This window comes from Balaenoptera borealis, assembly GCF_965194805.1.
Source record: "Balaenoptera borealis genome assembly, chromosome: 9".
Classification (NCBI taxonomy): Eukaryota; Metazoa; Chordata; class Mammalia; order Artiodactyla; family Balaenopteridae; genus Balaenoptera; species Balaenoptera borealis.
The window spans coordinates 26,085,771-26,097,211 of record NC_138873.1 but is presented as its reverse complement, the minus strand read 5'-3'; the positions used below and the strand labels follow the sequence as shown (position 1 = coordinate 26,097,211).

The window sequence follows — 11,441 nt, the reverse complement described above, 5'->3', positions numbered from 1 at the left end:
CTGGGCTGGGGGTACATCTCCCACCCATAGATATTAAGAGAACTGACTGTTAAGGGTAAGGCATCTGGTTTAACAGGGAAGGCATGGAGGCCCAGAGGGAAGTAGGGAAGACGTGCCGGTGCCTGTTCCCTGTGCTTCTCTGCAGTTTCCTGCCCTCAGCCTTACTGAAGTACAGAGAGAAAAGACAAGGGGGAGGAGCAGAGAGAGACAGGGAGGAAAGAAATCAGAGGGGAGGAAGAAGTGTAAGACTTCTGGGTCAGATCTTAGAAGAGGTGACCTATGACGGTGCTGGCCATGAGCGCCGGTGGCACCAGTGTCCTGGGAAATTATAAATGGCCCATTCTTCCACCCAGTACAAGTGTACCTATAGAAGATTAATGCCGAAGGACTGGGCAGCTCCTGGAGTCTCTCTTTTTTTTTTTTTAAAGCTGCCCAGGAGATTCTGATCATCAGCCAGATTTTAGAACCATGCATTTAAAGAAATATTTATAATTATTTCTAAACTTACTGTGGGAAATTGTAACATACAAGAAAACAGATAAGAGTATCATGAGCCCCCATATATCCATCATCCAGTTTCAACAGTTAGAAACATCTTGCCAAGTTTGTTTCATCTGTCACCTCTTTTTTTTTTTCTGGATTATTTTAAAGCAAATTCCAGATATTGTGTCCTCACACTCACATATACATCAGTGTGTATCTCTAATTGATAACAATAGGTTCTTTTGAGACCAGAGGCCGAACTCGGGATCTGACAAGATGGCCGGGCTGCTCCGCAGGATTATCAAGGACACCCAGCGTTTGCTGGCAGAGCCAGGTGCCGGCATTAAAGCAGAACCAGATGAGAGCAACGCCCGTTATGTTCATGTGGTCACTGCTGGCCCTCAGGATTCCCCCTTTGAGGGAGGGACTTTTAAACTTGAACTATTCCTTCCAGAAGAATACCCAGTGGCAGCCCCTAAAGTACGTTTCATGACCAAAATTTATCATCCTAATGTAGACAAGTTGGGAAGAATATGTTTAGATGTTTTGAAAGATAACTGGTCCCCAGCACTGCAGATCCGCACAGTTCTGCTATCGATCCAGGCTTTGTTAAGTGCTCCCAGTCCAGATGATCTGTTAGCAGATGATGTAGCGGAGCAGTGGAAGCCCACCGAAGCCCAAGCCATAGAAACAGCTAGAGCATGGACTAGGCTATATGCCATGAATAATGTTTAAATCTATCCGATCATCAAGTGTACATCACTTCTCCTGTTCTGCCAAGACTTCCTTTTTCGTTTGCATTTAATGGACACAGTCTTAGAAACATTACAGAATAAAAGCCCAGACATCTTCAGTCCTTTGGTGATTAAATGCGCATTAGCAAATCTATGTCTTGTCCTGATTCACTGTTGTAAAGCATGAGCAGAGGCTAGAAGTGTCATCTGGATTGTTGCGAAACGTGTAAAAGCAGTGGCCCTTCTCTGCTTTTATTCATTTCCCCATCATGGTTTGAGTATAAAGCACTGTGAATGAAGGTAGTTGTCAGGGTTAGCTGCAGGGGTGTGGGTGTTTTTCTTTCTTTTTTTTTTTAAACATCTTTATTGAAGTATAATTGCCTTACAATGGTGTGTTAGCTTCTGCTTTATAACAAAGTGAATCAGTTATACATATACTATATGTTCCCATTTCTCTTCCCTCTTGCATCTCCCTCCCTCCCACCCTCCCCATCCCACCCCTCTAGGTGGTCACAAAGCACCGAGCTGATCTCCCTGTGCTATGCGGCTGCTTCCCACTAGCTATCTATTTTACATTTGGTAGTGTATATATGTCCATGACACTCTCTTACCCTGTCACATCTCACCCCACCCCCTCCCCATGTCCTCAAGTCCATTCTCTAGTAGGTCTGTGTCTTTATTCCCATCTTGCCAATAGGTTCTTCATGGTCTTTTTTTTTTTTTCCTTAGATTCCGTATATATGTGTTAGCATACTGTATTTGTTTTTCTCTTTCTGACTTACTTCACTCTGTATGACAGACTCTAATTCCATCCACCTCATTACAAATACCTCCATTTCATTTCTTTTTATGGCTGAGTAATATTCCATTGTATATATGTGCCACATCTTCTTTATCCATTCATCTGTCGATGGACATTTAGGTTGCTTCCATGTCCTGGCTATTGTAAATAGAGCTGCAATGAACATTTTGGTACATGACTCTTTTTGACCTATGGTTTTCTCAGGGTATATGCCCAGTAGTGGGATTGCTGGGTCGTATGGTAGTTCTATTTGTAGTTTTTTAAGGAACCTCCATACTGTTCTCCATGGTGGCTGTATCAATTTACATTCCCACCAACAGTGCAAGAGTGTTCCCTTTCCTCCACACCCTCTCCAGCATTTATTGTTTCTAGATTTTTTGATGATGGCCATTCTGACCGGTGTGAGATGATATCTCATTGTAGTTTTGATTTGCATTTCTCTAATGATTAATGATGTTGAGCATTCTTTCATGTGTCTGTAGGCCATGGGTGTTTTTCTTTATTATTTTTTTTTTTTTTGGTGGTGGGGGGAAGGTAGTTTTATTTTAATTTCATGGGCTCCTTTCCCCCTTTTTATGGTGATCTAATTGCATTGGTTAAAAGCAGCTGACCAGTTCTTTAGAATATGCTCTCCAGCCAAGTCTAACTTTATTTAGACACTGTAGATGGACAAGCTTGATTGTTTGAACCAAAATGGGAACATTAAACAAACATCACAGCCCTCACTAATAACACTGTGACTTTGCTGTCAAGTGTAGAATCCTCCCTTCAAGAAAAAGCTTGTGACCATTTTGTATGGCTTGTCTGGAAACTTCTGTAAATCTTATGTTTTAGTAAAATATTTTTTGTTATTCTAAAAAAAAGAAAAGAATAGGTTCTTTTTCTATAACCACCATTATTACACCCAGCTAAATTATTTTTAATACCATCCAATTCTAAGTTTGTATTCTAATTTCTCACATTTTCCACTATACAGAGTCCTATTGCTTTTGATTGCTAACATTTCTTAAGGCTCTTTTATTCCGTGACACTCCCCCTTTTTAAGTTTTCATGCTATTTTTTAAGGTGATTGGGTCATTTGTTCTGTAGAATAGCTCACATTCTGGATTTGGCAGATTGCTTTCTTCTGGTGTCATTTCACTTGTCTTTCTAGACTTCTTATTAGATTCATTTTAATCAGGCAAGAATCATTCACAGGTGACGCTGTGTGTGTCCCATGACACCCCATCCTATCTGAGCTGTATGAATGCTTACCCAGAGAAATCACAGAGCCTTGAATTGACCTCTTCTCTTTTTCTCCATTCTTCCTCTGTCTCTCACCCGACATTAAAAATTACAGTCCTTCAATCAGCATGATGAACATAAGCATTTGACCATAAGTCATCAGGATTTCTAAAATAGGAAGTGACTTATAATTAGCAAACTATCTCTGACTCAGAGAAATGGCACATACAATGAAATAGGGCAGGTTTGGAGGGCGGCAAGGGAGCCACTTAGGGCACATCTCCAATCTGGAGTGGTGGATGGACCTCAGGGCTGGGGACCCTATAAAGCATATGTACAATTTTATATTGGGATGTGTACATTATCTTTCTGAAGTGGGGCCCGTGGCTTTCTTCAAAGTCTCAAAGAAATTGACGACTTTCCAAAAAGGCAAAGGACCCAGGCGTGGAGGGCTGAAAAATAAGACTTGGAAGGAACGGACTTTGCTTCAGCTTGCCCAAATCTTTACTTCTAACACTGTGGAATATCACCTTCATACCACACATGGGTGGAAGTTCAGATCATCCGAAACCGAACACGTAATGTTTATTCCTGCCCTCTTCCTTCCATGCACAGGGAAGGGCATTATCAGCTTCCTTGCCACCTCTAGACTTTTTCCCCATCCTCCCACATCCAAACTTCTGTGAAGTGTGTCTCCAAAATGTCTCGCAAATCCATTCTTCCCCCCTTTCCTCCTGCTGCTCCAGCTTGGACCCCAGCCTCCTGCCGTCTTTTTTTGCCTCTGGTCTCTCTCCTTTCTAGACAATCTCTTACTAGTTACCTATGCTTGTAAATCACAGACCTGGTAATGCTTCTCCTTTAATTAAAATTCCCCCATGGCTTTCTACTGTTCCTAAAGCTGGGTGCGTGCAACCAGGAGTTGCAGGAAGAAAACAGGAAACCTCTGAGTTCATTTTGCTGATATTTGATATATGAATTACTACTGGTGTTCTCCCCTTGTCAACATCAGGGGGGTCACTGTCACCCAAGCAGTCCTGAAGTAACTGTGAGTTGCTCAGCTCAGAGGGGGTAGCAATAGTGCCTTCATTCACTGACTTCCTGCATCTTGATACAAATAAAATTTGACCTATCCTTTGTTATGTGATTTTATTACCGAAACTGCTATAGCTGTGCCACCTAGACACTCTCTTACCTGCACACTTAAACTTGGAAACAAAATATTCTAGTCTGGTTAAAAAGTATCCAAAGGAAGAGTTACACGGGGTTTTGAACCTGTTTATTGGAAATATGGATGTATCTTTACACCTTCCCAACTAATTGAAATCAAAGAAGATTGAAATTTATTAGCTAAGTTTAGACAAAAACTTTTGCATAGTTGATAGCTGGAAATGAAATTTAATTCATTATGAATAAGGAGGCACAACGATTTTTTTTTTCTTTCTCTCCAACTTCTATTGTTTTTCTATCTTCTGTAGGTATCTTTTCCAGCTCAGTCAAGGATCACAACAAAGTGAATTTAGAATCAGATTTTGGAATGGCTTTGTTATAAAGCAATAGATGATTTTTTTTTAAATAATAAAACATGTTTAAAAATTTTATTTCTTATTTAGAGCAGAAGGTATTTTTACCATTAATAAAAATAGTTATTTGAAAATATTGCTTGATTCATCTTTATCTGTTTTAAAATTCCTGTATTTTCTGATTTTTAATGTTCTATATAACATAATAGTGTATTTTAATTAATTTAAAATAACACACATACTGTGAGTGCATGCTCAAAAATGTTTTTAAAGATGGTATGAGATCAAAAGCCATTGGGGTCCAATTCCAACACGCTATGCAATGCTGTTTACAATTTGAACCAACTTAACTATTCATTCTTGTCTTCTGCCACTATATTATATATATCTCCTGGCCTTCTATACTTTCTAGAATAGGACACCTTTTTGGTGTCAGGACCCCTTTGCCTTCTTACAGATGATTAAGGACCCCAGAGATTTTTTGTGTATGTGTGTTATACCTATTTATATTTAGCATTTTAGAAACTGAAACTGAAGAAACTTCAAAGCACAAAATACACAAGCAAACATCCCATTAGCTTCCAGAATGACAACATTAGTACATGTCATGGAGCCTCTGGAGAATTCCACTGAACACTTATGAGAGACTAAGGGCAAGAAAGGCATATAACAACTTGGTATTGTTATAAACATATTTTTTGACTTCACGTAGTCCCTGACAGAGTCTTAAGGACCCCCAGAGGCCTCCAGATCACACTTTCAGAACCTCTGCTCTAGAACAATGATTCTTAACCAAGCGTTCTCATGACACTTGTAACACCTGCAGAAATGTTTTGAGAATTCCCGCGTCTGTACCCTGCCTCCCGCCCGGAGTTCAGTGCATCTAGTCATCCCTCTGTATCCTTGGGGGGTTGGTTCCAGGACCCCAGAAGATACCAAAATGCCAGATGCTCAAGTCCCTTGTATAAAATGGTGTGTCCTACTGTCAGCACTCTGTATCCACGGATGTGGAACCCACAAATACAGAGGGAAGGCCGGCTGTATTGCAGGGCAGGGGCCTGGGCAGATTGGGTTGCACCAGCCCTAGTTTAGAAGATCTTCTCTAAGCAGTGGACTCTACTTTTTTGACTATGTGCCCCTACCATAAAACTTTTTTGAGCATGTACTCCCACTGTATGTGGATATGTTTCTTTATAAATTATAGACATATATTACCATATCAGTGTATCCTGTGCTTTGTAAAACATGCAAAAAACCAAGAAATGAAAACAAATTAAGAGAAATCTTACCGTTTTCCTCTCACGCCCCCAGTGAGTCCTCTGCACACTCTTTGGAGACAGCTGCTGGAGAACATTCTGCAAAGGTCTCTACCTTTCTGTCTTTTCTTGGGAAGACTTTCCAGAAACCCTTTCTGCCTTCACTCCCCTCAGTCTTCTCCCTTCACCAGAATCTGGCAGAGCTCTTACCTTCTCTTCTGCATGAGCCCAGATATCATGGAAAGAACTTGATATTTTGTAAAAGAAATTTTAGGTTCAAACCCTGGCCCTATTGCCTATTAGCGATACAGACCTGAGCAAATTGCCTCATGATTCTGAGCCTCAGGTTTCTCGTCCGTAAAATGCTCATTAAATGTTTTTAAAAATATATTGCGGAACTTCTCCCCCTTTCTATCAATAATCAAACTCATGGCTCTCAACCCTGGGGATATATTAGAATCGCACAGACAGTTTTTAAACCAAGGCAATGCCCAGATATTCCCATCCTTAATTGGCCTGGGAGGGCACTCTCGAGTTTTGCATTTTTTTTAAGTTCAGGTGAATCTAATATGCAGCCAGGGGTTGGAATCACTAGTAGCCCAAAGAGTCCGATTTTCACAGAGACAATAAGAGGAAGGGCACACAAGTACAGTTAAGTGTGCAACTGAGGCAGTTAAAGAGGGTGGTGCCTTCTTTCAGGTGGCGCCTTCCACAGGTGACCAGCTTGTCATCTGAACCCCTACTAGGTGGCATTTCTTTTTTTTTTTTTGGCATTTCTTATCATTGTGAGTCTTCTTTGGCACAAAGTGGCATAAAAGCTCCATCTTCCAGAGGCAATATCACGTTCACCAAGATCAGAGATACGCTACTGCACTGATAGTTTACGTGAGAACAATTTGCTACCAAAGGCATACAAACACTTGCACCTCTGGTCAAGGCATTCCCTGCTCAGAGGCTCACTCTGTGGGAATCATTCTTACCAGGAGTCCTGGTGAGGCTGGAATTAGATCCAGGGGAGCTAGTGACTGATGTCATGCCATGATGCATTCTGTTGAATGTTGGGATATTCCTGTTTCCAGGTCTCTGACAGGTCAAGTCTTCATTCTGGGCACCGCAGGTGTTCTCCATGATGTTGTCTCTTGCATATGGTGCTGGGATGGACCATGTCTGCTTCTGAGACCCTGCCTGTTCTTTGTGTCACCACCTGTGCCTTCTGATTGGTTCGCTTTCCTCTAATCAGGTCAACACCTTCAGTTAGGCCACAGTCTGTCTCTTCTGGTGACTGTACATTTCTGAACTGCTTTATTATTTAACACACAGAGGGATATCCCATTTCCAAGATACAACCCCCTCCAGTCACTACCTAGGAATCTTGGGTTAAAAGGTGGTAATTTGGGAAATCCATAGAATTTATTAGAATGAGATTTTCAAATATCATTGTATAGTTTACTGTATTAAAAATGGCATCTGGCTGTCAGTCCACACAAGAATCAAAGTAAGAGAAGATATCATTTATAGCATGAGGAATCATAGCAAACAGAAGCATGAATTTCCTAATATTAAGAAACAGGGAGGGACTTCCCTGATGGTCCAGTGGTTGGGACTTCACCTTCCAATGCAGGGGGTGCGGGTTCAATCCCTGGTCAGGGAGCTAGGATCCCACATGCCTCACGGCCAAAGGGCCAAAGCATGAAACGGGGGCAATGTTGTAACAAATTCAATAAAGACTTTGAAAGAAATGGTCCACATCAAAACAAGATCTTAAAAAAAAAAAAGAAAGAAAAGAAAAAGGAAACATGGAGCCTTGAAATGATTTGAGAAAGGTGGAATAAATCCCTCTCTCACCATCCTCTCCCCACCTCCAACCTGCCTCCTGCCTATAAAACAGTGCTCGTCTATTTATCTGTATCCTAACATCTTCCCATCCTATGATTCAGTGAAAGTCTGTTCAGGTTTTAGGAACCTGGACTTCATTCAAGTCCTTGCCCCTGAAATCCTCCAGGTCCAGGAGGTTCCACATGCCCTCTCACCAGCAGTCTGATGAAGGTGAAATCAATGAAAATGTTGGCTGAATGTTGAATTAGTTTCACGAGCATATAATGTTTCTCTGTGAATTCCAGTTTTATGGTTAGATTTTCCAGTAGAATAATGAGTCAGAAAATAGGAAGTAGCTAGCACTTCATACTTTTCATAATTATCTTGAGCAAACAAACTAAAAATGGCTAGATAGAAGACTGGTGGTTGTTTTATATCTTCTTGAGAATTTCAAGATATCATCAGGTGTGTGGTTTTTAAAGCAGGCACTTTAAAGTAAAAATACTAGCTACCTGTTCCTCAGTTTTCAAAGTATTATGTTTTCTAACTCATGCCTGAAGTTACATTTTATTTAAAACACAGGATTCAGAATGGAGAATACTTTCAAAATAGGAGAATGATATTTTTATCTGAGACTGAGACCTACAGCTTTCCAATACCCATAAACAGACTGGAAAAGAAAGCATGCAAAATTATTGCTGGTAAAAAAAAATGTATTTAATGAATAGATATTTAAAAGGGATGATCTTTTTCACAGGGGAAAAAAAGAAGAAAGAAAGAAAGAAAAAAAAATAGGAGTTGTTTTGAAGAGCCAAAAGGAAATTGTTGACACAGAGGCTTCTGAACCTACAGAAGGATCAGCTCCATTGGCCCAGCAGAAGCTACACACCCTTAGAGGCAGCAGAATAGTCTGTGGGTCTGTGGAAAATGTACCACAATTATTTAACCACAGAACTAGGAAACATATTACTTAGACTGACTTTATGCTTCTTTTGTCATCTATGTGGGATTTTGTATTTTGGAAGAAAGGACAACTTGTATTCCATGTCTGAGAAAATACATTCATGTCTCTTCCATATCCAAAATACTTTAAAGATCATACCTGATTGTCAGAGAATTTACTAAAGATGTCATAATAATATGGTAGGCATATGTTCCAAACCATTAGGTAAATAGAGGATGATATTTTAAAATATTACTTAATAACAATAAAATGAAGCAGAAATTTTTTTAATTAAAAAAAAATTTTTTTAAGAGGAGAAGAAGGGTTAAAGCCTGTTCATTTGGAATCTATCAGCTCTTCTAGGCTCCCATGCTCATCAACAGATTGCTCTTCACCTGGACCATTGTACCAGCTTGGTAAATGGACCTCTTGCTTTCAATTAGGGCCCCTGCAAACCATCCTATACAGTGAACCCAGTGGGGTCTTTGTAAATGTCCATCTAATCATGTTTCCCCCCTTGGGGCCTGTGCAACACCCTAGACCAGGAGGATTTTAGGGACAAGGACTTGAATGAAGCTCGGAGTCCCTGAACTCTCAGCAGAATTTCACTCAACTGTAGGATTGGTTTTATATGGCCCTCCACGGGCTTTCAGCTAAGTCCGAGCTCCTTCGCATGGCCCACAAGGCCCTTTGTGATTTGGGCCCGTGGCTCTCTGCACACATGCACACCCATATAGAATCCCACGTGCCATGAGCCTACAGCCTGCCCCTGCCATTCCCACTACCCACCCCACTCTTGTTCCCCAGCCAACTCCTACGCAGCCCTCAGGACTCAACTCTAGAGTTCCATAATCAAAGAAATGCCTTCTGTCTCGCAGTCTCCAGTTTGAGTTAGCTGCTTTTCCTAGGTGTTCCCATTAAACTCTATGCACTTTCTGTCACTACTTTGTACTTATTGGTTAACTTATCATCAATGTGAATTTCTTAAAGTAAAGAAACTTTCTTTTTCTGTGTCCCACAGAGTTTGGACTTTCTCTTAGAAACAAATATCGAGACAGTATTTGAGGTCTAATTTGTTTATTAGAGATCAGAATTTCATATTTTGCCTGGGACCAGCCCTCTGTACCTTCAACCATAAGCCAAAAAATGAAAAAAATAAAATATATGCAGCTTTGCTTGTCATGATCACCATTAATGACCCTCCATGAGAAGACACATCACCATTGAGTTGAACCCTAACAAGGATGTCAATGCCAATTTACGGGATGTACAAATATTTTTGTGATTTCTTAAGTGGTCCAACTGTGTTCAAAAGAGACTTTTATTGCATAGAATTTCTTAATCAAGGTAGTGCTCTAAGTGTGAATTAAGTAGTTGACCCATACAAAACAAGCCTGAAGTTAAAGAGTAACAGTTTGAAGATTTGTTTTTTTTTCCCTACTCAGGATATACATTTCTTGGCTTATTCCAAAATATCTCACCTTCTCCCCACTCAAATTTATTCTCTGTGTACTCTTTTAACAACATTTTAACAATACGGCGCCTTCCATATTGCAAGCATTGAGTTACAAAGATGAATAAGACAAATCCATGTCTTCAAGAGCTCCCATCCAGAGAAAGAAACAAACCGGGACACCAAAATTACAGCACCATAGAGAAAGTGCTGTAATCAGTCAACATTTGATTAGGGGGAAAAAATTACCACTCTAGAAATTCTAAGCCAGAAGGGAGTTAATATAGGAAATGTGATGCTAACAAAACTAATAGGATAGCTGGGGGAGAGAAGATCAGAAAAAATCGCTGTTGACTTTCAAAAAGTGGGAAGATGCAAAAATTGCATTTGCGTTCTGCCTGTATCTACTACTTACACCTATCACCAGAGGATTTCTCCTTTTCTTTTGCTTTTAAATCTTTATTGAGTTCCTCTCACAGGGGCACTCTAAATAAGAAACTTGCTGGCAAGATAGGCTGGGAAATGTCATTTCTAGGCCTTCAGCCCCTATATAGAAAAGAAAGCTTGGAAGGGCCAGCAAAGATGGTAGCAACTAACACTACCCATACCCTATGTATTGCAATAACTTCTCTACTCTGAAATAGCCAAGTCATCTTAGACCTGCAGAAATGCAGTACAGAGCTTTCCGCTTGATAGATCTGTGTTTAGTAGGAGCCATATTTTCACATGGCCCTAGAGCAGGAGAAATTTAAAGGATGGTTCTCAAAGGCCCTTCACATTCATTGGTTTTTATCCTTCTAACTGTACTGTATCTGACATTTTTATCTTTTGAGTAATTATTTGGAGGTTAAAGTGTTGTCCTAAAAGGCTTAATATATTAATCTTTCATAGTGGAAAGTTGGCTGCCTCCTGAGATGAATTGTAAGGTCAGTTCAAAGTGGAGGTTAGTCATTGTCAGCCCTGTCATGTGGAAAGAACACTGAAATAAAAGACAAAAGGTCTGTGTTCAAGTCCTAAAGAGGCCATTTATTAACTATGTAAATATAAAGAAGTCATTTGACTTCTTAAAGTCAATTTCTTCTTCATGAAACAGAAATTTTACAAGCCTCCCATCCTACCTCATAGAGTTATTTTAAGATTTAAAACTAGAATGGGGAAATGGATGGGAAGATATTTTTGTAAACTATAAATGTTGTGAAGGTCAGAACCCA

The 11,441-nt window shown here is 40.1% G+C and overlaps 1 pseudogene across 1 annotated transcript; it reads left to right on the top strand.

Annotated features, from left to right (window-relative positions):
• The first annotated feature begins 5 nt into the window (after window positions 1-5).
• On the top strand, window positions 6-2,454 carry LOC309635009 (ubiquitin-conjugating enzyme E2 N pseudogene; annotated as a pseudogene). Its single transcript has one exon. The product of its transcript is annotated as a ubiquitin-conjugating enzyme E2 N pseudogene (transcript).
• Window positions 2,455-11,441: the final 8,987 nt, after the last annotated feature.